The sequence below is a fragment of the Gavia stellata genome, chromosome 14 (genome assembly GCF_030936135.1).
Source record: "Gavia stellata isolate bGavSte3 chromosome 14, bGavSte3.hap2, whole genome shotgun sequence".
Lineage (NCBI taxonomy): Eukaryota > Metazoa > Chordata > Aves > Gaviiformes > Gaviidae > Gavia > Gavia stellata.
The window spans coordinates 18,954,831-18,981,489 of NC_082607.1; positions in this window are offsets into that span (position 1 = coordinate 18,954,831).

Sequence of the window (26,659 nt, forward strand, 5' to 3'; positions counted from 1 at the left end):
AATCAACTTGCATTAGGAGAGAAAATATTGATCACAGAGCACAAACTGATTGCATCTGTATAAAATGAGATTGTTACTTTCAGGTTTCTCTCCATTTTCAATATTAGGTTCATGTTCAAGTTTCTTGCCTTTTTCATCATTTCATTCATTTAATGAAAAGGATTTCTTTCTCTGTTTGAGCAAATTACATCCCAGAGAAAGTAAAATAACAGATGAAATTAGAGTTGCTAATACATTCACACATAAGAGTCCTACCATTTCCTCTAAGTAATTTCAATTTCGATTTTAAGAAATCACGATAGGCATTCAACATTGTAAGATAAAGTCCCATGGAGAATCCTCACCCTTGCTTGTACTTCTGATGCTAAAGTTATAATCGTACAAGTTATCTGTGATTTGACAACTTTTGTTTCACTTGGTATGGGAAGAATATGCACCTCCAGCATTTTACTCTAGTTTCCTCTATATTGATCATGTATAGCAAAAATACTCTATCAGAATGATGGTAATGGAAAGGCTCCATTAAGTAGGTTTTATTTTAAGGAATTGCAAGAAAAATAAAGCATTCATACTATGAACTGCACTCAGAATACTTCCCAGGAGATGATGATTTAGAAGAGCCAAAGGAAGAGCGAGGGAGCATTACTACCTGCAAGCTGGGGCTATACCACCTGCATCTTTACTACATGCTGCAGGCACCTAACAGCAAGGCTGGGGTGTTGAATATTCTCATACCCTGACAGGACCTGGGGATTTGGAGAACACACACACAGCTGAATGGAACAGTTCATTTAATTTAAAACATCTTGATTCACTTAAATTGGTTTGTTCCCTTCAGCTAAGACCCTACCACTGAGGTGAAGGAGCTGTTCCTCTTAAAATGTCTTCCAAATAATCTGAAATTCACAGCATTACTCAGATTTCCTTGGTATTTGACCTATTGTATGAAGGTTGGATTTTAATACCAGAGTTATGTAAGCCATTAATTCCTGAGCTAGTGTATCTACCTTTGTATAAACAAAATATATTTTAGGACAGGGTTCTACTGGGGACATGAGATGTTAAACTTAACAAACCCCAACATAGCTCTTACTAGGCTCAAAAGGGGTTTAGTCAGAAAACCTTTGCCTCATCAAGTTCAAGCAATAAAAATTCCATTTATAGATTAATATTCAACACATTATTAAATAAGGAACTAAATGCTGTAAGTATGAGCAAACACCACTGCACAGAACTAGGTATGTTCTCTGCAGCAGTACTGACGAGTTTCTTTCTGCTATCACCAGAGAGCACTAATCTGGAGAGGTTTCTACCTCCTCTGCACGAGAAAGTAGCTCTCAGATCCACACATGGAAATCCATGAGAAGATATGTTTATAGGAAAGTTTTCCTCAAAGAAATGCGCCTTTCATTCAGATATACACAATACTATGTGCAGCCAAAAGTGCAAGACTTGTTAGGCACTAATGGTTTTTAAAATGTTAATAGCGCAATTAAATGAGAAGAAGGGAGAACTAGATATGACGAAAGGGGCCCAGGAGGAAAGCTGCATGATTGAGACATCCAGTATCATGTACATCAGTCTTCTCTCATGTGCTTAAAGGTTACTGTAACCATCATGTAATAAAACTGCTTAGTTACTGGGACACGAAGTCCCAATATGGTGATTTCACTCACCAGCCCTGTTAGCAGCTCCAAATGCTTCAAACTATAACAATGCATGTAATAATATGAAAAGAAAAAAAGACTCCTACAATATCTTTCACCTTCAAAGAACATCTTCATGGTAAACCTGTAAATTTCTGTGGAAAAATATCTTTTCCTTCAAAAAAACCCTGGAGAATTCAATAACATCATCATCAGTGTGGAGTTACAGATGCCACGGAAGATCTTCATCCCTTCCAAAATGTCAAGTTTACTCAAATTCAGCTCCAGTTTAGTGAGAATATTTCTAATTCCGTCTTAGGTTTCTACTACCAAGTGACCCTAACACACAGATAGTCACACAGTTGCTTTTGAAAGGTACTGATTAAAATATCATGTCATCATCCTACTCCACAAATATAATTTAGCATTTGCCAAATTTTACAAGCGCCTATTAGCCTTTTCTAAACCTCTTCACTTTCAAGCATATGATACTATCTCACTGTTCACTTTTAGTTGCCCAAAATCAAATCTCAGAGCTACACTCATAGCAACGTAACTGCTGACAACTACCGTGAAAACATCCTCGCTGCTGACACAGTCTGAAATAAGGCCTGATGGGGTGATACATACCATCTCCCTTTGAGCAGGTGGAAGCAAGAAAATAGGACTTGGTCCGCCAGTTTATATATACATAATAACCACAACTCTGCCAACTTATTTCAGATAGTCCTCCAGTATTGCTACTACACAGTTACCTCCCAATACTCATCAGTTATTACTTGTGCCGGCTGGTTCTGACACAGGAGAATTAACATTTTGTTTCTTGATATTTAAAATTTCACTTGTATCAGTTTTATTATCAGACAAGAGATATGCCCATACAAACTTAATTCTGTTAAAATGTTTGCCCTTGAATTTTAAATAACTCAAAACTGCTGATGATTTGTCATATTAAAACAGAAATATTATCTAAATGAAACTGACTTTTTATATACACAACACTACTGCCAAATGCTTTATTTAAAGCATCATCTCTCTTGAATAATATAGATCTTATGCTTAGGCTGACCTGAATTAAAGTCTAAGCCAAAACCACAGTAAGATTTTCATACAAAGTAAGAATATAAAATTCATATAAATAAGAATGAGCAATACTTCCTCTCTGTTTCTCTGAAAGTTAAACCAACCAAGTTTACTTCCCAAGCCAAGTTTAATACAGCTGGGATTCCTAAATTACCATTTCTTAGGTTTGACACATTTCCCAGAGGGAAGGAAAGAAGGTTATCTAATGCATATCAGCAATGAGTTTGCTTCCCTGCTCAAAAGAGAGAGTTAATTTTAAAGCTCTGCAGCTTTCTAAGTTTCTTTTCTCCAGTAAAAGTATTCATGCATACTGAGGTCATCTAATACAGGTGTTTATGTCTGCTTTCTAAAACAAAAAAGAAAGCTGAAGAACATTTAAGTGTGTGTCATATACTTTAGGATTTTGTACTGTTTAATAAGCATTACAGACTGCCTGATAATCTGGTTGAGAAAGCTGACAAAATGCACACTTGCACGTATCTATTTCTGGTTTAATGAAGTGTATATATATGAAAATATGGAGTTCATAGAAAAAGCAGGTAGCACCTGATCTCACGTTCACAATACATCATCATTACAGACAAAACAGTTAAACGTATGCTCACTATAGCAGGGAAGATGAAATTATAGAAAACAGAGCACAAGAAAAAAAACCCTCAACAATTTATTTAAAGTACACATACTTTCTAATTCCTCATATAGCTGTTGCAGCCAGTGAGGTCACCCAAGGCTGAGATTCAGCTCAGTGAAAACATTAGATCATAGCAAGAGACATTCCTAGGCGTAGAAGCACCCAAACCATCGCAAAAAGATATCACTAGAAGCAGGGGGGGACACCAAACCAAAAACCAAACAAACTCCAGCAGCTGGAGGAAGATTTAACTAGGTCTACAAAAGGCTTAAGGAAAAAAAAAAAAAAAAAAAAATCACCAAACACAAATTGCCAAGTACTTGAACACAGTATAAAACCACCCCAGAACTGGAGTATTTTTTTTTTTAAATCCCAGCCCTGAAGACATTAACAGCAGAACTAAGGTGAAAAAAATACCATCATGAAGCAACTAAAGTATCATCCTGTGCACTCTAGCCACATTGTCCTATCACATGCTTAAAAGAAATAGAGGTGAGACAGTGAATCACATTTAATTCAGCACACATAACACGGTTTTACCTGTAAACATCCAATTTCTCTAAATGGTGTAATGATAATTTTTTTTTAAGGGACATTCTCAAAACTTCTATTTTAAAGATTTGTAGAAAGGCTCATGTAGTTTTATAGTGTGTCCCAAAGAAGTTGTTTTGGATTATTTACTCCCACTCTTTTCTAGTGAAATCTTACTTTAAAAAAAAAAAAGGAACAATTCTTAGTTCTTTGGGTTTAGCTTTTTGCCCTCTTTGTTGTTCTCAAGATTGCCTTTCCTGTAGCTGAGCTGATGCCACTTCTCATCATTTCTCTAGTTAAACTTAATCCAGAGAAGATCAATTAGCAGACTGATCTAATAAAATCTGCCAGACCTCACTGACTCCATCCACCACTGGAAGGTACCTACACTTTGCTTCCCAGTAACCCTAGTTCTGGAAATGTGGTGCAAAATCCCAGTCTGACCCTGCGTATACCCCAAACAAATCTGGTAGTGTATTTTTGGCTTTAGTTCTGTCTTATCCCTCCTTAGGAGGTATATTCACCTAAACAAAACACTGTTATATGTGTCAAAACTACATATGTGATTGCAACATCTGCGATGTCACTAATGATAGGTTTATTATAACTATCTTGGCCACCTATTGTGGTATGTACCTATGGCTACACAAACCCACTTGGACCCTGGCTCACAACAACATCCTCTGCAAGACAGATTGAAGATACATAGATTAAAGATAGATAGATTAAAGTTAAAACAACCAGTAACCACACCTCCACTGAAGACACACTAGAATTCTACTAATATTTACATGAACACCCCAGGCAAAAAAGGCTGTATTTTTTCTAGATTTGTATCTAATTGTGGTCTGATTTGTATAATGAATTGCAATAGGCCTGCAATGTTAGTATTTCCTTCACGAGGTCAGGGAGACAATGTCTAAAACAGAGAACTCTTCAAAGGCTGTGCCTTGCTGAACACTCTGGTATCCTCTCCTCAGTTCAGGTTTCATGGATTAGCTGTTGACTGTTATGCTGCAAACTCTGATCAAAGCCCTGGTGTAGCTAGGACATTGACAATGCTCGATGTGATTTTTTTAAAATCTCATGTGATTTTTTAAAAATATTTTTAATAAGAGAAATTTCATGCTGCATATGCCCCTGACTGCCCAAAGTTAGAGTTACAACGACAACAAAAATATCATCCCAAGTTGCCAAAGAAATCAAAGGCAACACTGAAGTCGCCAGATTTTTTTCCATTTTTTCACTGGGGACTAAATCAGATTGCTTTATTCTTTGAAAGCTCTTATTTTCCCTTTTCTCTGGATTTATTTGCATACCTACAGTCAAAACCATGAATTTATACTTCCCAAAAACTTTTGTCAAATTATTCAGATACTTAATTTCAAAGGAAAACAAACTTTAGATACTTAAATGTATATGTGAGTCACAATAAGTTAATTTTTTTTTGTATTGATCATTTTTATTGCTGCATTTTACACTTTACCTGATTATTTATTGGATACTGTAATGAAATTCCACTGCTTTATTGCATTATTTAGTAAACAAAGTAACAAACCACAAAAAGTACAGCAATAAAATTAAGGTGATTTAGCAATAAGGCTGAATTTTAATTAAGTTATGGGAAGATGGTTTTGAAGATGCTAAAGCAAAACAGTTTATTCGACAAAGACAGAAAAGGCAGTTCCCTCCTGCATGACAGAAATTAGGAAAGCGTTCTAGTAGTTTCTTCATCTGAAGTAAAAAGAGGAGGGGAAAAGGGAACAAAAAAGCAGATATTATTTTTCCTCAGCAGAATGAATATGGATTACTGCATATTATAAGGCAGTTCTGGGAAGAAAATGAAAATTAACATTCCAGCAGATTCCCTTGCCATCAGCATTTCTTCAAGCCTTCATTCCCCAAGAGAGACATTCACAAAACCCACAAGTGATGATGATTATGAAAAACCCCTGAAACCCAAAATACATAACCCCCATACGGTCTAAAAATATTAATGCATGCATAACATTTATACAGCTTTCCATTCATGTACAGGTGAGCAGATTTTTCAGCTTCACATTCCCTTTTATAATATGCTTCATATCTGTAATATTAATAATGCATTTTACAAGACAGCTTTCCTGGATTTCCCGGTACTTGGAAAAACTATACTACCATAGTGCTCTGAGCCCTGACAGTTTTTTCCTGAGCTCGTGTACTTCATGCTGGCTCTGCCTCGATTTCCGTGGCCTGCTCTTTCTTCACTAGACACGGTTCTTGCGCTTTTGCATTAGAACCTAATGCTTCCAGCTAGAGAATGGGGTCACTCTCCGGACACAAATCTGCCTTCTGAAACTCCTGAAGAAGTAGTAGGTGTTCCCTGGAAAGCTCTTTCTGTATTCTACCTAATTAATAAACTCATATCTTCTCTTTAATTAAGTCCTCAGCAATTTGATCTCCCTGCAACATATGTTGCTGGTTTTGGTTCTCTTTGGAATGTCTGAGCAAGCTGGAGAACAGACCAAGCAGACGGACTAGGCTCCTTCACTGTAAGTATAAGTACAGTCAAATCCCAGAAGAGCAGCCCGTGACAATATAAGGCATGCGTATTCTCTGTACAGAGCCAGGTGTCACTGTGCAAGCAGCATTTAAGTGTCTATAATATACTGCTGTTACTCCTGGCTAAACGTGTATCTCATATTCAGCTGGCATACACTCAAAACCTGAAGTTGTGACAGGTATGAACTAAGTTCTGATTAAAAAAATTCAACTATTTCAACCAATGTCAGGGTGTCTCCATTCTAAAAAACAATGCCCGCTGGTATGCCAAGCTTATGAAAACCCAACAATGTTAGATAGCTATTTCATTTTTTTTTTAATACTTCTTTTCTCAGTAATGTTTTATTCTCTCTCCAGCCGTCTCTATTATTCTAACAGATATTCCAGTTTATTTCACCTGTGGAATAAATACCCGGGTTTTGTGAACCTAATTTACCTTCATTCTAGATAATGGGAGCATGAGAGTATTTCAGTTATTAGTATCACCCTTTGGCTTTCTGAAGATAAGAGTAAAAATTTAAATATGATGTTTCAGAAAGACCACATTTTCCTGACTACACCAAAATAACCCAATTAAATAGGAAGACCAAAGGCTTTTTCTTGCTAATGCAATGACATCGTGTAGCTTTTATTCTCTTATGGAAAGAACATAAAGTGAAATAGAAATACAGCATACGCTGTGGTCTAAGATAAAACAGATACTCTTCTTCCCTAAAAAAAATGCACCACTTGCAATAGGGTATACACAGAGTGAATGTAATTTTTAAGCATGGAACTTTTTTCCTTGGGACTAGTCTTCAGGTACGTTAACTTATGTAATTCATGAATCTGCATGTGAGATGAAGGACAGAAAGGTAGCAACACCGTCAGCCAATATAACGCAAACTGAAATGACAAAGTGACAGTGATGACAAATGACAACATTCATATTAATAAGTGCTAGATGACATTCAATCACTGTCCAGTCCTGGCTACAGTGAAAGACAATGCAATGTTTAGGCACAGCAACAGAAGAGGGTTGACAGTTTTTTAACATCTTCCACAACTTAAAGTCAGCAGGGAAGGAACAAGGTTACATACATCTGTAAAGAGCTCTTGTTGGAGTTCAGCAATACAGAAATTACTCAGAAAATCTATATGCAGTATTTTTAATTGGCCTAGTTAGCAGTATTTTCTTTTTTTGAATCCATAAATTGGAAGTTCTCTCTTCACATACAAAAGGGATGAAAAAGAAATTGGTTCTTACCCTGAAATGGGGGCATGAGAAATCTCTAGGCTTTCTACATCACTCCTTCAACAGACTTTTGCTGTTTCAATCCCACTGTGGCTGCAGACTGTGGGTTTCACAACAGGAACATTCAAATCCCCTTCTGTTCCTCGCTACCTCCCCATGCCCTTGGTCCTTCCTCCAGGGAGCTACAGCATTTTTTTCAGCCTCCATGCCAACAACAGCATGGCAAAATCCTGCCCCTTCTTCAGAGTGGATGGCCTTTCCCACTCTGCCAGCTGGGAATAGACCCCACACAATCCCTTGAACCATATCCTTGTGTAGTGCTCTTTGTATAATGCTATCTTGTATAATGCTCCTTGGTGCAGACCAAAACTACACCCAGGGAATGTACTAACATAGATGAACACTTACCAGTGTCTGGTGCCATTTACTGTTACGGCACAGACAGAGCCTGGTTGTCCCAAGCTCGGGAGGTCTTCACGTGCTTCGTACGAACATATTACAGCTGTGGCAGCAGTACAACTCTGTATGTCCATATGAAATACATTTATGTCACACTGACATATTGACCTGCTAGGCACAAGCTGGGTTTTTATTTTCAGGGAGAAAACCACAACATTTCCAATGAAAGGCATCAGATAAATGTAAAACTATATGAAAACTCAATTAACAATATACACATAGTTAAATAACATTAAGGATCCGAAATTTGCCACAAACATCAATAAAATCAAACACCATACAGCTGCTGTGGTCAAAGTTTCCACTGACTTTCTTTACACACACACACATATTTTTCTCCTGTTAGCCTTAGTTTTTCAGTATTTATAAACCTTTTGTTATATTCTGGTACTGTATAGACAATCATCAAGAAATTTTTTGCTTATGGCCACAGAAGCCAAATATTTACTGTTACTTGCCTTAGCAAAAGGTGTGTTACATATAGCACCTTTTATGCATGGATAAATTTTATATATAAATTAGCTAGGAAATATCAAGAGGTAAGTGCCATGTTTTTACAAAGTAGAAAGGAAACATATGAAAGCAGCTTGTATTAACAAAGCAGTAAGAGCTGTACATTTTTTCCAGTAAAAGTCAGAAAATACTTGTTGGCAGCAACAAATTTGCTATTGTAGAAGACAGAAAATCAAAAGAAAATGTTGACTAAAAGAATAAACTGCAATGTTCTGTTTGGTACTGCTGATGTTGTTTACTGCAGTTATTTACCCAAGCAAATTATAATTTAGGAATTTTGAGGCACATATGCCCAAAAATATTAAAGCAGCATATATTTCTGATACATGTAGCACTGTGTTTTATCACGTTCCCCTGCAGAATTGCTTATAGCACATCAACAGAATAGCCAGACACTTTCAGAAAGATGCTAGGAAAAAAAAAAAAAGCAATACATCTGTAGGAATTTACAATTCTTTTAAAAGCCTGCTAATAATCACGTATCCGAAGTAAAGAGTTTAGCCTGAAAAAGACTGTTATATATGTTTTGTCTCTTTCCTCCCCACCACCACCCCACACCCCCCCTTTCTTTTTTTAAAAGCCAAACTGACATCATGATTGAAAGAATGACAGACTCTGGCTAAACAAGGCATTTACCTCACAGTTTCAATGAAGTGCAGAAAATATTTTATATGCAGTCTGTGTAGCTAACACACAAGATGGCAGTTTTGAGTCTTGGGAAATACTTTGGTCCTGGCTTTGAACTTGCTATGGTCTCTCCAGACTCAGAGTTCTGCAAATAGGGATAAATCCCACTAACAACTGAGTGAAACACAGGATATTTGGCAGTATAGGTAGAAGATTCTCACACAATGCAGCAAAATGGCTCATACAGACTGCAGAAGAGAGCATCCAATTGTCTATCTTTGGCCAAGTGGCCAATATGCTTAGATGATGCACTGCACACAAGGGCTTTGCTGATACCCTTCGTGGCAGCCACTCCAATGCTGGGTAAATGCAACTCTCACTGTACTGCAGGAGGTTTCTCTGCTGGACTGTATTTGGACCCTCTATTATAATGCATAGGCTTTATAGAAAAAGGCAAATCAATGAGACATGCTGTCTTTAAATGAAGCTTTTTCCAACAAGATCTATGTGAAAGGATCCAGTCCAATGCCATCTAATTCCTTTCCTTGTTGGCAGAAAAGAGTCCTCTAGGTACTTCCAGAGCTCTTTTAAAACAACAAAAATGTATATCTATCTATGAAACATTGATGAATCAAGTCCTGCTGTGTCTAAGTAAACATGTAATTTAGATTTAGTGCAATGTTTTCTGAATATTCAACAACCAGTTGATTGTGGAAAGCATTTAGAGTTTAATAGCCATATTAAAGTAAAATATACTTGCCAGAAAATTACTTTAAAAAAAAAAAAAAGGACTCTCATGATGTATTGGCAAGTATAAGGATGTGGTTTCTTTCTGACTGTATTTGAGTTCTCTTCCTTAAGAAATTAATCATCTATCCTTCAGTGGAGATCTTCCCTCCCTTTTTTTTTTTTGTACTATACCAAAGCATGTTATATTGGATTAAAGACAAGAACAGCAGACTTATGAAATTATCAAAACAGCACTTGACTTTAACGTAAACATTGGGGCCTAAATTCAACATTAATTTATCATTTTGCTATCATATAGTTTCAAACTTTCTCATCCCAACAAAAAAAGCTTTGCTACAGGGATATATCAGCATTGTCTGTGTTCTTTGCCAGACTTCACAGTTCTTCCAGCAGTCATGAGTTTTGCTGGCTATACAGATGAGGGGTTTCCTTCAAGATCACTGCTTTTCCTATGACAGAAATAATTCTTTTCTACTGCCACTTTCCAATGCAGCTGTTTCTCTGTTGCTTATGCCAACCTGTATCCCCCATCCCTCTCCACCTACTGCTCCCGTTTTGCTCAGGCTGCCATCTTCCAGAGCAGCTGATTTAGTTGGCTGCTTGCTAAGAGCTGAAGAAGGTAATGAGGCCCTTCAATGTCACCTTCCAGACTGTTATTTGGAGTGGTTATATCCCATAGTATATTTCTTTCCATCACACAGTATTTTTCATGGGGTTTCTGGTTTGGTTCTGCTAAGAACACTTTTCCCAAGCCAGAGTAAAAGACGTAGAATCTACCAGATTCAGTGGGGTTGTACACCAGGCATCCAATAAAATAAATGAATCACTTCCAACAGAATAAAAATATCCTCACAGCTGAGAGAATTTTTACGCCTTAAGAAAAACACATTAAAATAGAGACATGGAAAGATGCAGGCTTCTGCTCCACAGGCTGTAGGACAGTGCAGCAAAACCTCAAAATCAGCTTCATATGAGTACATAAGCATTGTTAGTCCATCGAGCTACAAAAGCCTTCCTCGAGGCTACTAGCTCAGCTGCTCTTCAGCCAAGCTCTGACTCTCCCCCCAAGCTTATCTGCAGGCACTCTCCACCTCTTCAGGAAGAGAAATCAAAAGATATTGCTCTTCCTTAAAAAGGATAACAAAATAAAGATATTTATCCTAAATTTCCTAAACTGTTAGAGCACAGTTTAGCTTTCAGATGCTATACATTCCATTCATTCCTGAAACTATGTATTATTCCAGCAAGCTATATTCCTGCGAAAATGCTCTTGCAAAACAATGTTAACTATGCATGTTGTCCATGTGTTAGGAATGAGGGGAGCTATCCATCATGTACCAAACTTTTCAATCTCTTTGTGGCATGAAAGCTATGCGAATTTGGTTCTAGGCAGCTAGTATTATTGGGGGGGGGTGACAGTGGGGGCGTGGGGTGTGTATATATACAGATAAAACAAACAATCCTCCAACCCCGTTTCATAAATATGCTAACACTGATTTTACAAAATATATAAAAAATCCACTGGAAGTTAGGTGCAGAGATGCTCTACAGTCAGAGTACTAACACAACTTTAATACTTCCATAAAGAAAGAAGCCTGCCGTAGGAAGAAACAAAGTGAATACTAGTATACTATTTATATATTTATGTATTATTTATACGATACTATTTGCAAACAAGATGCAATGGAATAGAGGATTCAGTGTTAATCTGAAATACAATTTATTTGTATGGCATGTTTTCATGTTTTGCGATTACAGCATACATGACCAATACTCATATTAACATATAGCGCAGAAAGAACTACTGACCCCATATGCTCCGGATCTCCGTTTCGCAAAATGCTGTTTGTCATTTGTGTGTGTTTGTATTTCCCACCAGGGGAAACAAAGCGTGTTTACAAACAGAGTGCTTTAGCAATTGTTAACCATCATTAAAAATATTATATAGAAATTATTGAAGCCTTCTACATTCCCAATGACTCCAGGGTTTTAATACTGTGGAAAACATTCCAAGTTCTGGATGTAATCAGATTATACCAATATGCTGAAGCAGAGAGTATAATACGCATTCTAACAGGATCAAAATAGGGATTCTAACAAGATCAAAATAGGGATAAAGTGTTGAGCCACAAACCAGAGAAAAGATAATTTAGTGTCTATATAGAGAAATTATTAATCAGGTGAACCACAGCCAATTATTCTAAGTCAATGACATGGGAACAAAAGCAACAGCTTACTCTATGTAACAGTTTAATATTATATGGAGAGTTTCTAACCAAAAGTCAAAAACATAGAACTGACAAAGGAAATATCGAACATACATTGACTACATCTACACAGACAGCTTAACCATCCGATTTGAAAAAATTCCTTCACCTATTTTTGATCAAAAAGTATAAGACTATGTTTCATTTAAAGAACTGGTACTGAAACACGACCACTGGTTGCTGGGAATCTTAAAAGTCCTAACACAGTACATGATGACTCATAAATGTATAAAGCAGCCAAAATGTGAACCCTGAGCAAAACGCCAGCTCGTTGTATGCTCAGCCACCTGAAAACTACACGCACGTAGACAAACTATTTCATCCACTCTGCCTTTCATCCATTCAAGGATCTTTCCCACCTGCTTTGTCTTTCCCAGGACTGCAATGCAGGGTATTTGAGATCCAGCAGCTCAGTTTTGTTCCAGAATATTTGACATCTGCCAATTTGTCAGATTCTTACCAGGTTTACATTACTTAACAGTTCTTTGATTTTCTTCTGCCTACCAGAGAAGAATGCTAGTGACTCGCACCTGTGTGTTAATTTGTGTTACAGTGGCATATAAAACCACAGAGAAGATAAAAGCCTGTTGTCTTCATAAATTTCAGGAGTGTTACTCAAGCTGGTTAGGCACTGTGATATTAGAACATTACCAGGACACCCCCAGAATACAGTAAAAAAAAAAAACCTAATACATGCAATGAAGAATACATGAAAAAATTCATTTTACATAAATATAGTCAAAACACTGTCATGTCTAAGTGCTTGGAATGGTTAGGAAAGCTGATGAGTCAGAACAGCGATGGAAACATTTTTTCCTCTTTTTTGGCAAAAGCAACGCAGATAGGAATTTTATACCTAAATGATGAGTCCAGTGGGATACTAAATCCAGCCTGTTAGCACTAGAAAATAGCTTTTCATGTTGATGGAATGAATGTAGGATAAGCTGCATGGGATGGCTGCAAATTCAGCATGGCTTGAAAATTGAAAACTAGTTTCAGATGTACAGCACATCTGTCTAGACCCAGCCACAATACTCCCGTGAGATACTCAGTGATGGTTAAGGATGAATACAAACCACATAAGGAAGACCAACTTCCTACAGGAAAGGATGCAATAAGTCTTTTCATACTCCACTGAACTGTGCAGGAAAAGTATGCAAAGAGTGTGTTGACATTTTATATTAAGTTTTCCTTTTAAATACCACCAGTTTTCACTACAACCACAGTGTGTATTATCTATTACTACTGAAAAGCCTGCAGAAAATAGAAATATAAACTTGTTTGCTTGCTTATTGTCCTTCATAGTTATCAAGCCACTTATTTACTCTTACTGCTCTCTTTGAAGTCTGAAGTTCTATTATTAGGCTGATACCACACTGAAACTTTTCTAAACAGTTTCCTCTCAATGCTTACTATGATCAATCAAGAAGGCAACTAATTGTAAGCACAATTATTTCATTTAGGTCCTAATCGCCTGATTGCAGCAGTGCATCATGTATTTGTATGCCTAAGTGCTGTCATTTTCACCTGTAACTAGTTTCATAGACAAAACTGTAGGTGCCAGATTACAACCTAGGAGTTAAACCCTAAAAGCAAAAAAAAAAAAACCCAAAAAACCACCAACCAACAAACAAACCGTGAGGAATTGTCACTGTGAATGCACTACTAGTCTTTGCTGGAGTTATTCAAAGACATGCTAACATTTCTGACTCAGTCGGTGGAACTGACTTTGCTTCCAGCCACCGGAGAGTTGGCACGGTTGGTTCTGGTCTGTTACAAGCCCTCGGTAGTGGGGATTTAGGCAGATGAATGGATAGTGCAGACATTGTAAGTAGACAGTACCAAGCCCATTGCTACAAGTAACAGACCCTTAAAGATTCCTAAATTTTACCCAGGTTACGACGGAATCCAGGAAAGCTCCTAAAGTCTAAACAACTGTCAGTTTTAAACTCATTACATGTTTAAGTAGATTAAACAATAACCAGGTTCCTTTCAGTCAAATCAATCTAGTTGAGAGACTTAGTGGGGGGCGAGGGGGTGGGGTTACAACTGACACACCCTGGTTGCTTTGCACACACCATTTCTCAACGCTAGCTTGCACTGTTGAAGTCTCTTCAGACTTTCAGACAGCAGATTCTTCAGCTGTGTTGCAATGAAACCTTATGATGGATGAAAAGCAAGGCAGTCCTGAGCATACATTACAAAAATTGTTCCTAAAGGCTATTTTATTCTATTCTAGTCTCTCCCCGCCCCCCCGACAATGGCTATCAATTAAGTGAATGACATTTGACCCAGAGGGGGGACTACTACGTTTCCTTCTCTACGTTAAAAATCCATAACTAACATGTCAAAAGGATGACTTATGAAGGTCTTCTTCCACAACTGTTGCCATATCAGTATGCTCAATATCCTTTTTACTCAAGTGACTTAATTCATTTTTTTATCCATTTATTTTTTGGAGTTGACAATATATTTTCTGCTAGGCAGTGAGCTATGTTTGTTACCTTAATTCCACCAAAAGGTGAATCTGAACGCTTCTCAAATGTGCACCTATCACTACAGTTATATGCACAGACAAAGCAGCTGAAGAAAACAGAAGTCATTCCACAATTTGCTCCTCATTCCTCCTTTCAACTCTATGACCCAAAACCTGCATTGTCAGTTTGGTTTTTTTCTAGATAATGAGCTACTCATCAATGTTCTAATTTCTTGAAATATTATATAAAGACTAATTATTCAGCCAAGAAACACCATTTAGCAAAATCTAAAAGAAAGAAAAGAATTTAGATATGGGTAAACCAGGTGTTAGAAATTCTAGTTAATTGCCCAGATTTTACTGATATAACTTCATTTTACAGTAAATTACCTTCACCATTTTATGGAAAAGGAGAGCTTGCTTATCAGGCTCCCCTTCGTGAGACAGAGGAGATTACAGTCTCCAATACAGCCTTATTCCTCATCCCTGTTGTGCTCTACTGGCTCAGCTGTTCTTAAAAGACCTTCTAAACGACCTGAGTTTGCATAGGCATGTAAAGAGTGGCTGATTGGTAATCACTTTGAGTGAAATGGGCTGTGGGTTTCACACATGAGCCTCTTCTACTGAATACCTGGTGGGGGGTTAACGATAAGCAGCAGAACAAGACGACACAACTGCAGAGACATCAGTTTTCTAGCTAGCCTTGCTTATAAGAAGACAAGACATCATTCTTATCTTGTGGAAGTGCCTTTTATAAACTATGTCCTCCTCTCAGGAAAGATATTATGAATGTTCCCTGTTGGTCAACTGTTTCATTCCTTCTCTCCTATTATTTGATTTTCACTATCATTTGTCTGGAAAAAACTTTAAACAGTAGGTAGAAACAGCGAGTGCATTACAGTCAGTGCTGGATAATATACTGACTGTAGCTGTTGAGTGATATTTTAACAGCGGTGTTACTTTGAAGATAAGTTTTTGTATCTTTGTACTGTTCTACCTTTTTCAGATAATACTGCTGCTGCCCAAAATATAATACACTGCAGTAATTAAAGCTATGGGTCATCTAAGTATGATTTACAGATAAGAACAAAAAAACCTGGCAAGATGAGCAACATGGAATTAAAAAAACCCCTAGGATGATACACAGCAAAGTTCTTTATGGCTTACTCATTATCTGACAGATTAAGGTATACTGGTTAAATAAGTCACTTCAGAAATAGAAAGAAAAATGTATAGAAAATATTGCTAAATCTGTGGCTACCTAGACATACAAAAGAAGTGAGAAACAATGAAAATCCAACTCAAGTGAATCAATAGCTATCAAAAGCAAATGGTTCACTGCCATTTATCTCAGAAGCATGACAAGTGTTTCTGAGGTTTTGTCTCTCCTGAAAGCATGAAATTCTACACTTTCCTTTAGTAGGTTGTAGAAATATTTGTAAAATTACAAATCCCTGCTCCTGCGGTGGACAGTGAGAGAGCAAGAGCAAGCAAGAGAGAAAGAAAGAAAAGTTGTGTGTTTTTAAAAAAAAAGAAAAAAGAGATCAGACTGAAAAAGTGAAACCCAAAGTGGGGAAGACACTTGCCAAAGGCTAATCTGCAGACCTTTAGGTGAGCGAGAAAGAGAGCTCGGCATCCTGAACTCCAGTTTAGTACTTCATCCTCTCAGTCACACCATATAAAAAATGAATAATTTAATGTCTTCAGCTATTAAAGGTGAGACATTAAAGAATGGGATGTTTCCTTTTATTTATTAAAAAGCCACTTGTAAAGGTTATATATCCAAGATCAAACAACAACAAATGGATCTGAGAAATTGGAATACCATCGTTTTTAAGACAGCACGTGCCATTGCATAAGAGACATCACCACTCAGCATTTACTGCAAGTAAACTACCAGGCTCTGTTTGTAACTCTTGTACTTAGTGCTGCTTGACCCCGTAGACATTACTCAGCTTCTCTGTGTCTCAATTTCCTCATCTATAAATTGCATAGTAAATGCAAAAGGATGTTGCTATAAAAATCAAGAAAACGCTCAGTTGAAAATAAGCATTTTTAACTTCTAAAGCCAAATATGTCCCAGGATTCTCCTTTTGCCATTTGCATAAATAAGCAAAAGAAGCTGCTTTTGTTTTATGTGGAAAATCTCTGGATGTTGCTTTCATTAGAAGAGCCTAGGCAGTGCAATCGCATAACAGCTGCATCTGCTGACAATGATGGCTGTATCAAGCACTGAATAAAAAGTCTTTTCTCATTTCAATATGCTATAGTTTTCAAAAACTTTTTTCCTCAACTGATTGGAAAATCATTCCCACTCCCTTGCACAAAACATTGCAAGTTAAATGTATTTAGTAATAGCTTGTTGGACACAGCTGAAAGAAAAATCACATATGAGGCTGAACAAACTATCATTTTATGAGAAGATATGGCTTTCACTTGATGAGCTATATGCAAACTAGTCATACGGGAATCCTCACTACACTGTTTTGGGATTAATGCTACTTCTCTGGAATTTTAAAAATGACTTTACATCTGCTTGATATCTTTTACAGTCAGTCTCCCTCAGCTGAGTATGATTCACAGCTGAATATGCCAGCAGTTATTAGCCAATTACATGTAGTTCATGTTTCTTGTATATTCTTGCTTGTGTTGTTTATTCTTGCTGCACTTCCAATGTGACCTGCAGACCACACTAACACTTAGCTCCTAGATCACAGCCTAATTTTTCAGAAATGCTGAGCTTTACAACTCCAGGGAAAATCTTCCACTACTTAATATTTGATTGTTAGCCTCTTGCATTACCATGCAGTTACTGCAGATGTACTTTCAACAGCTTCAACAGAGCAATACATAAAGGCTCTGATTTAGAATACCCTTTAAATACATGCTGCTAAGCATGTCTAGGATTCTCCCCAGTCTTCAGCTGAGATGTAAGCTTATGATTAAATACTCTGCTAAAGAATACAACCAGGCTTATATTATCATTATTACTACTATTGTTACAGACCCCTGTAAATAAGAACTACATAGTTACTCCAGAGAGCTTTGTATTAGGAAAACAGAAGGACTAACATTTTCTTTATTATACTGTATTCTTTCAGTTATCACAAAGTATTTGTTTATTAATACAAAGCATGATAAATATTTTATCATTATGGTTTATTTTACGGTAGCCACGTTTTTCAAAGTATTTCTATAAAGTAGTAAAATATATTTCTGAGGCAATTAAAAATATGTGTTATAGCAGTATGCTGGTTGGGTGGCAGATGAAATCTTAGTTTAATAATACATACATAAACATAAAATGAATAAACCTGAACTGGAGTACAAAATCTAATTGAAGGTATTTATAAAAAGATGTGTGTTTACACAATCCCTTAAATATTAATTAAAATTCCTAACACTGATTTTGGTAACATACATTCTGAAATTACCTACTTAATAACAAAATTAGAATGGTTCTTCTATGAATGTTTTGGCTAACTCTAAAATTTCTCTTTAGCATTATGACTGAATGGCAACATTTCCTGGAGAAATACCTGCCAGAAAACTGTGAAATTTTGTGTTAATATGCAAAGTTTAGAACACCAAATACGGCCTCCAAACAATTAATGGTGATAGGAAGATTTTTAAGTCCCAAAGCTGAACGGTGCCAAACTATCACACAATAGTTATGTTGGGATATGAATTTTAAAAGTAAAAATAATTTGTTTGCCTCTTTTATTACAATTTCAAAAAAAAAGAAGGGGGGAAAAATGTTGTTAAAAAGTTCTTAGCTTGACGAGTTAGTATTATTGAAGAAAGACTGGCAGGTCACTAAAAAGTGATTTCTGTTTTCACATGTTTGGAATTACACAAAAAAATTTGATTCAACCACTGCAACGTTATTCTTTCTTTGTTTTTTTTTTTTTTCTTTCTTCCACCCCTTTTTAGCATGAATAGTTCAGCCAGCAATATTATTGCAGCTGGTCAAGTAGTACACATCTTATTTTTGAGTGGTGTAATGGACACATTGAGAGCATTGTTAATTAAAAAAGGACAAAAAACAGATGAAAAATCAGTTCAGTTTATCATAACTTTCCATTGGAAGCTGTAAGGACCTGAATCTGCCAGTTTACCAGAAAAACTGGAAACTTTCTTCCTTCTATTATCCATTTCTTGTTTTCTATTAATGCTACTAGTTTTCTAGTTAATGTTACTACAGTGGAATCATCTGTTACAGTGATAATTTATAATTCACTGATCATTTTTTATAGACGGTAATTTATTGTATCGGCTATTTCTGTGCCTGGTTGACAAAGAATATGACTACTACAGATCCTCATAGGAAGCTTGGTTTCAATATATGACAGTCTACACCTTTAACTTCATATACATACATAAATCTGAGTTTTGGAGTCTTTTCTGTCAGCTAAGGGGATGGCCATTTTATCTATACGACATAATCTCTGCCTCTCAGCACTGGTCCTCACCCCAATCTGCTGCTTCTTGCAGGCGTATAACACTATACTTAGTTTTCCTGCCCCTGGAGTCCCAAATTCTAACCCAAGAGCTGGTCACATCCTAAATAAAACCAGGAACTTCTAATTGATCTAAAACCAAGCCACTTACTCTTTTTCTGAACTGCGTAAGACTTGTATGACTTAGCAATAAGCTTTCATCTTTGGCCCTAACAATGCAAAATCCTTCACACCCAGACAAGCCCAGAAAACCGTACTTACCCAGAATTTACCATAACCCTTCACTATTAATAGTATTCTCCCCCACTAAAAACCAATAAGCCTTTCTGAGCCATAGGATTACCTGAGAGTTACTCTAAATCTAATCCTAGCCTGCTCTGAAACTACTGATAAACTCTTCTTTCCTGCTGGCATTTCACCCCAGCAAGACTTCCAGAATCCCAAACAAAAATTTTGAATTTTTATAATCAAAATATATTCAGCATTTGCAGTATCTTACAGCCCTGACACTAGCCCAACAAGGCACCCTACAAAAGAATAAGCTGACAGTATCAGCTCCTCCCTCCATGTCTAAAACTTTCTGCTCAGGCCCTGCAATTAGATACGTACCTGAGGCTTACACTGGGCTGGAACTAAGCCCCAGGACATCTGGTTCTTTGCTCCAAAACCTAACCCTAGGTTCACACCAAGGCAATGCATTCCAGCCACAAGGCATTATTCCAGGCTTGTGGACCTTGCAGGATGGAGTGATAAAACTTTGGCCCTGTAAATCAACACGCTAACCCCAGAGACCTATTTTGGTGACCAGAACTAGTAAAGAACCACTAGTGACATCAGCACCAGTCTTGATCTTAGCCCCAAGATCTGTCACCATTACCCTAGTCCTTCACCTTTTCCATCCCAAAGCCTAATATCACTGCAAATATTAAACAAGCCTTTCCCTCACATCACTGGGTGACAAGGGTCTATTAATCTCTAACGTAACTAGCTGTAAGCCCAGTTGACACATGCTACAAGCAAAAATGCTAAAATGAATCTGAAGAATGCTAAATTTTATTTAATCTTAGGGATCTTTACCCAACCATGAACCATAAGTCTTCCATCAGTATCATCACTGGACTTCATCTTATTTCTGTCCTAAGATGTAGGCCAGAACAGGGATTACCTGATCTTCCCTTTCAAAGGATTCCACAAGGTCTTCTTAGAACTAGGCTTTGATCTAGGGCTCAGGAAAGAAACAGCAGATGATCTTGATTTATTACGTGATCTTGCAAGGCTGTAGGACTAACATGGACTGTATGGCAGCAGTGAAAAACACGTTATTGTTATTTCTTAGAAGGCTGAGCAAGGCTTATGGCTAGAGTTTGAAATAGGTTTGAATTCACTATGGAGGACAAACATTTATTGCTGTATCTCAAAAGGCAGTCAGAACTAGAATGAATGCTGGTGCAAGGTGGGCCATCCAGCTTATGCTTAGCTTCAAGCAGACATATATGTATTAGACTGTGGTTACATCTGGAATTAAAAGTGATTTGGGAAAGAGAGGTTGAGGATCACAATCTACTGCATGACTCGATACTTGTAAGTCTTCTGAAATCCAGGAATAAACTTAGCTGCCCAAACACTGCTTTCTCAAATACCAGTCCCTATTTTATTGTTAACTCTAAATGTACCCTAAAAATAAATTTTCTGTTTCTTACTCACCCTCACCATAAGCCTTTCATTCCCACCTAAACCATCTTCTTATTAAATGCTACAAGATCCAGAAACAAATGTATCCATTGTTACTCTACAATGTCCAACCCTAATCTTTAACACATCCCTAACCTTAATCTTAACATCATAGCAAAGAGATTTTGCACATCCTGGAGCTAAGCACAACCCAATTATCCTACCATATTTCAGTTCTCATAACTTTGAGGACTTTGTGTCATTCAGAAAAAAATTGAGCCCTTCAGCCAGTTCCCCATATTGCTGTTTTTATAGGGTTTAGAATTAATTTTTCTTTCGTGGTGTTTGCGCATGTGTACATAAATCTTGACATGTCTAGCTAAAAAAACCTACCATTTCTATAACAGACTTAAGTGTATATAAAGTTGGAATGGTTCAACTTTTAGCAATATGATAGCATGTGTTTTCTAATGGCATATTTAATTAATAGTGTAGAGCATTAATTTGCTAGCTTGAAGTGTTTGCATCTGAGGTAATGAGGATTTTGAACTTCAAATGTTCTGATAAGACATTTGTGGAGTCACTCAGTGTTAAAGTTAGGTTTTTTAAGATGCTTCCAAGATGAAGTTCTTATAATGATGCATATGGCTTTATGCTGCTATTAATATCTACGTAATGTGAATGTAGTGCTAACTAACAGAATACAGTTTCCTAAGTATGCATTATCAGATAAGTGAGCATGTAATTGGAAGATACTAAGGGATGAAAATATATGTTCAAGAGAGTTGGTTTGAAAGGTCTTTTCTGAAAATGAAACCCCTTTTAATCTTATTTGTTAAGAGGACTGGTAAGCATAAGAAACTGCTTTGTTTGAATATTTGTTTGATTCAACTCACAGAGCATGAAGTTATACCTAGGTTGTTTTTACTGTGAAAACATTCAACATTATAACAAATTTAATTTTTTCATGTGCCTCTTCCTGGTTTCAACCTGATCATGAAATATTTAACTAATATTTGGCATTGCGGTCCATAGATAGCAGATAATTAGTCAATGGGCATTTATGTTTTCCTTTGCTTTATTTTTAACACAATGATAAAAAAGATATTTCAAATCTCCATGTGTTCCCTTGTAACTCAGTTCAAAGCTTAAAATTATCTCTTTAAATTCATTACACAGAACAAGGATCCACTAGTAGTTCAGTTCTGCAAAACAGCATACTCAAAACAACTGCTAGCTGACTTACATATTATCATGTGCTCTTACCATTTGGCTAGTCAAGAATATTGCTGCTACCTGGCCTTCAAACAGCTACTCTTATTTAGGTAGGAATGAGAACAATTCAGGCAGGAATAAGGATATTCATCATTAATTATTTTTGCTGTCTTAAATTCCAGTTTTCCCATGCAGAAAATACACTTTTCCCATGCAGAAAATACACGGGACAGCAATTTATAAACTCAGGAGAGGCATGAAGAAGGTGAGTTGACAATGAAGAAGGCAGAAAGGGCTGCTCCAGCTTTCAGCAAAGGAACCAAATTCTCCACCAGCAGTGCATAGCACAGCAGAAGGAATTCAGGTTGGTTGGAGTCAAGCTTATGTATTTTTTGTGTATGGTTTGATTTGCTTATTCCCCTGTCTTTGTGTAGTGTATTTGGTGGGGCAGGGGGAAGACAGACATAGGGAAGGGAATATAAGCTTGCTGATTTTCTTTTTTCCTTCTAGGCTTCAATTTGATCAGCTAGCATACACTACATTACAACCTACCTCATCAATACCACATACTTCCTTCACTCTTTTGATTCATTTGAAGATGCTAACATTTTTATAAAAAAATAAAAAATATTGTTTGTTAGTCAAGGCAAGCCCAATAGTCTAAAATAGTAGACACTGAAGAAAGTGTAAATTATTTAAACTTACACATGGGCATGTCTTATGAATTGGGGGGGGCAGTGTAAGAACTTATAATTATTCTTTATTGCTACTGTCAGTCTGTTGGAGAAGTAATGAATCCACACAATAGAACTACTGTAGGACATCAGTCAACTGTGTTAGTTCAAATCAGTCAGGAAGGCTGTTTAAATTCAACTACTACTAGCTTTCCTCTAAAGCTGATGAAGACAGTTCATATAATGCTCCAAAATCCTAGTAGTAATTAGGTGGGGAAAGTCTTAGACTGTAGTAGCCAGTTCCTCAGTGAACTTCTGACCACAGCCTCAGTGTTGCTCATCCTTGACTCGCAGTAGTTATCCACTGTGTCCTGCCTCACATTCATACAAGCTCATCCTACTCCTCGCTGCAGATGCTACTCAATGCATACAATAACAGATTCCAGCATGACAGCACAAATATGCAATTACTATCAACTGCTACTCATAGACACAGTTATCACAAATTCATGCAATAGTACAGAACTTGCATTCAGATTCATAGAAGTACCTTCACTGACAGTAATTACATTGAATGCATTTCTGAAACCAATTACATGCAAAAAATAAGGAAATATGGAATAAAAATATTACAAAATCACCAGCTGAAGAACTAGCATATACCAGACTATGTTCGCTGAACAGTCATGTCAAGCAAAGCTCTGGCCCAATAGTTTCTAATAGCATTTTGCCTTTTTAAAAAGATGATCTTGGTCAGAGTTGTTTGAAATGACACCAAAAAAACCCATATTCCATTAATATCAAAATTCCTTTAACTAAGTTAAATTGAAAAAATATCAGAAGTTTGAAGTCTCGAGAAAACAAGTACTTTTGATTGATGTCTATGATTTTATGGGTAATCAAAAAAAAGGATATCAGCAGGTCTGCCACCATACTCGTTCATTCAGAAATAAAAAAATAACCCAAAACAAAACCAAACAAACCACAAAAAACATTCTTAAAGATAAAAGCCACAGACAACATTAAAAATTTTTTTCCTCTTTATCTTTGTTTCCTCTTTCATGCCAACTTTCTTTACTACCTGTATGAACATATTAGCCTTTTGCCAAGGCCAGACACCATCTGAACAGACACCACTGGAAAAAAACCCCACAGGTTTTGATGTCTTCTACAAGTTATATTCACTCAACCGTTCAGCATGACTACTGTGAGTAAGGACAATCCTTTCTTTTTCTTAACAAGACATAAGGAAGTCATCTCTGCAACATTATTTCCTTCTGGCTGGCCTGAAATACTGAAAATGAAAAACCATGCTTCCTGTATTTTATAGTAAATTATGCAAATACTGTTCCCAACTCTCTTTTTTTATATAACAAACAAGTTGTTCACGTGCAATGAAATGCCAAAGTGTCATGGTCACCGTTTTTCAATTCATTGCAGTTTAGTATTTTTTCACTCGTAAGCTTAAGAATGAAAAAGCACGTTTTACAAAATTAACAGAAATGTTGATTTGGGTATAAAAGAATAAATTTTTATGCATAATCTAAAAAGTCAAGTTTTTTTGAAAGATACATTTAAAACCATTACAATAGACATCTTTAAAATGAAAAATCATTTTAATTTAGAAAAGCAAGATGTCTAAGCTGACTACATAAAATACAACTTTCTGCATTTTTAAAACAACGTCTGACAAGATATGTCTTTGGGATGGCCAAATATTCACTATTTTGCCCAGCTCTTTCAAAGCTGAGCTACTCAAAAATACTTAAAAAGTATATATTGTGTGCAGAACGTGGTTTTATATAAACCCTAATGGTGCATGTGTCACATGGGCTATTCTAATTGGAGGTCAAACTCTGCTTCCCTTACTTGCAAGTTCTGTACAAGACAAGAAGGAGCAGTGTGAAGCAAACTTGTTTTTCTCTGCAGTCTTGAAAAACAATGAAATGGATTCTGTTATACAATGAACATCAAAAGAGGACTGCAGCAAGCGTAGGTATAACAGAATATTTTGTGAAGAAAACCATCTACAACTGAGATGTATGACAGAGCAAGTCAACAGCGTATCGGAATTAAAAGGAATGTTCTAGGATGATATAATTAGTGCAATAAAACATCACTGTGCAGGAGAGAAGGAAGAAAGCACTGAGACTTTCAATAAGCAACATGTTTCAGAATGAGGCACCAATATCTGTTCAAACAAGAGGTTTTCATTGTATCATAAAATTTTTCATTTTTTGGAACAAAATTTTCTGACTTCTTAAAGAGATGTCTTAGAATGACTTGTAGGAAGGACAGTAAGAAAGTGACATCTGTGTAGCTATATGCTTTAAATACCCCAAGGGATAGACTCACAGAATCACTACGGTTGGAAAAGACCTGTAAGATCATCAAGTCCAACCTGGGGGAAAAAAAACAAAAAAAACAAAAAAACAAAAAAAACCCCCACAAACAAACAAACAACAAAAACCCACCAAACAACAACAACAAGCCACAACCCACCCAACACCACACAGCACCATGTCCATCAAGCTACATCCCACAATGCCACATCCACACGCTCCTTGAATATCTCCAGGGAGGGTGACTCTACCACCTCCCTGGACAGCCTATTCCAATGTTTCACTACTCTCTCAGTAAATAACTTTTTCCTAATATCCAGCCTGAACCTCCCCTGGCGCAACTTGAGGCCATTTCCTCTAGTCCTGTCACTTGTCACTTGGGAGAAGAGACCAACACCCACCTCTCTGCAACCCCCTTTCAGGTAGTTGTAGAGAGCGATAAGGTCTCCCCTCAGCCTCCTCTTCTCCAGGCTAAACAACCCCAGCTCCCTCAGCCGCTCCTCATAAGACTTGTGTTCCAGACCCCTCACCAGCTTCGTCGCTCTTCTCTGGACACGCTCCAGCACCTCAATGTCTTTCTTGTAGTGAGGGGCCCACTCAATAGTATAAAGCAGTCACATAGGGCAAGAAATCGAATAAACCACTTCTCCACTGCATTATATGTCCATATTTACTGTGTGATGTTTCTCAGCTTCACCTTTCTTCAAGCTCTCAACTTGGTAATTCAGGGACATTGCTTCTAAAGAAAGCGCAAAGAGCCATGAATTCAGTCCTTAATACAGCAGGCTTTGGAGAGTATCCAGCACAGAGGACTGCAAGTTGCTTCTTGCCTGAACAAGCTACTGCGAGATGTCAAGCCTGCAGTGACTCACAAAGCTTCCTTAGGGGTAGCATGTATACATATGCATCACTCTCCTACTCTAGGATTAACTAAGATTGAATGAGTAGGAAAGAGGAAAAGATGCTGATGGCACTCTAGTGCAACCACAGATACAATTACTCCAACCAGCACTAGCTGCTCTTGTTCTAGCTCTGAAGGACTGGACTGTTTTAAGCCCCCATCACATCCAAGGTAACGAGGGTCAGGTAGCCTTTGCCGATTCTCTGTTCTCCGAGGTCTGGTGGCATCAATAATATGCTTCTACCACAGAACTCAGATGTGATGACCCAGCAGTGTTTGTTTCTCTGAAGCTATTCTCAAAAAAAGAATGCTTTCTATTATAACAATTTACTTAGCATGTCCTGCAAAGTTGCCTTCAGGCAAGTCCTGAGGACCGCTGGGAAGTTTGTAGCAGAATACAATAAGCATATTTTTAAGTGATTTTGAATGTTGATACTTAATATAGGATTTAAACATGATAACCACAGAATGCATGATTTCAAATGCTGACCATTATTAGTGTATATTAAATGAGATGTTTAAAATGGAAGTAATAACAGTATTTAGAGACAATTTTCTGAACCAATAAAGTTTCAGTTCCAGCAAACAGAACTGCGATGTTTGCAGGCACATTGGTAGACTGTGAAATTTAGCTAAAG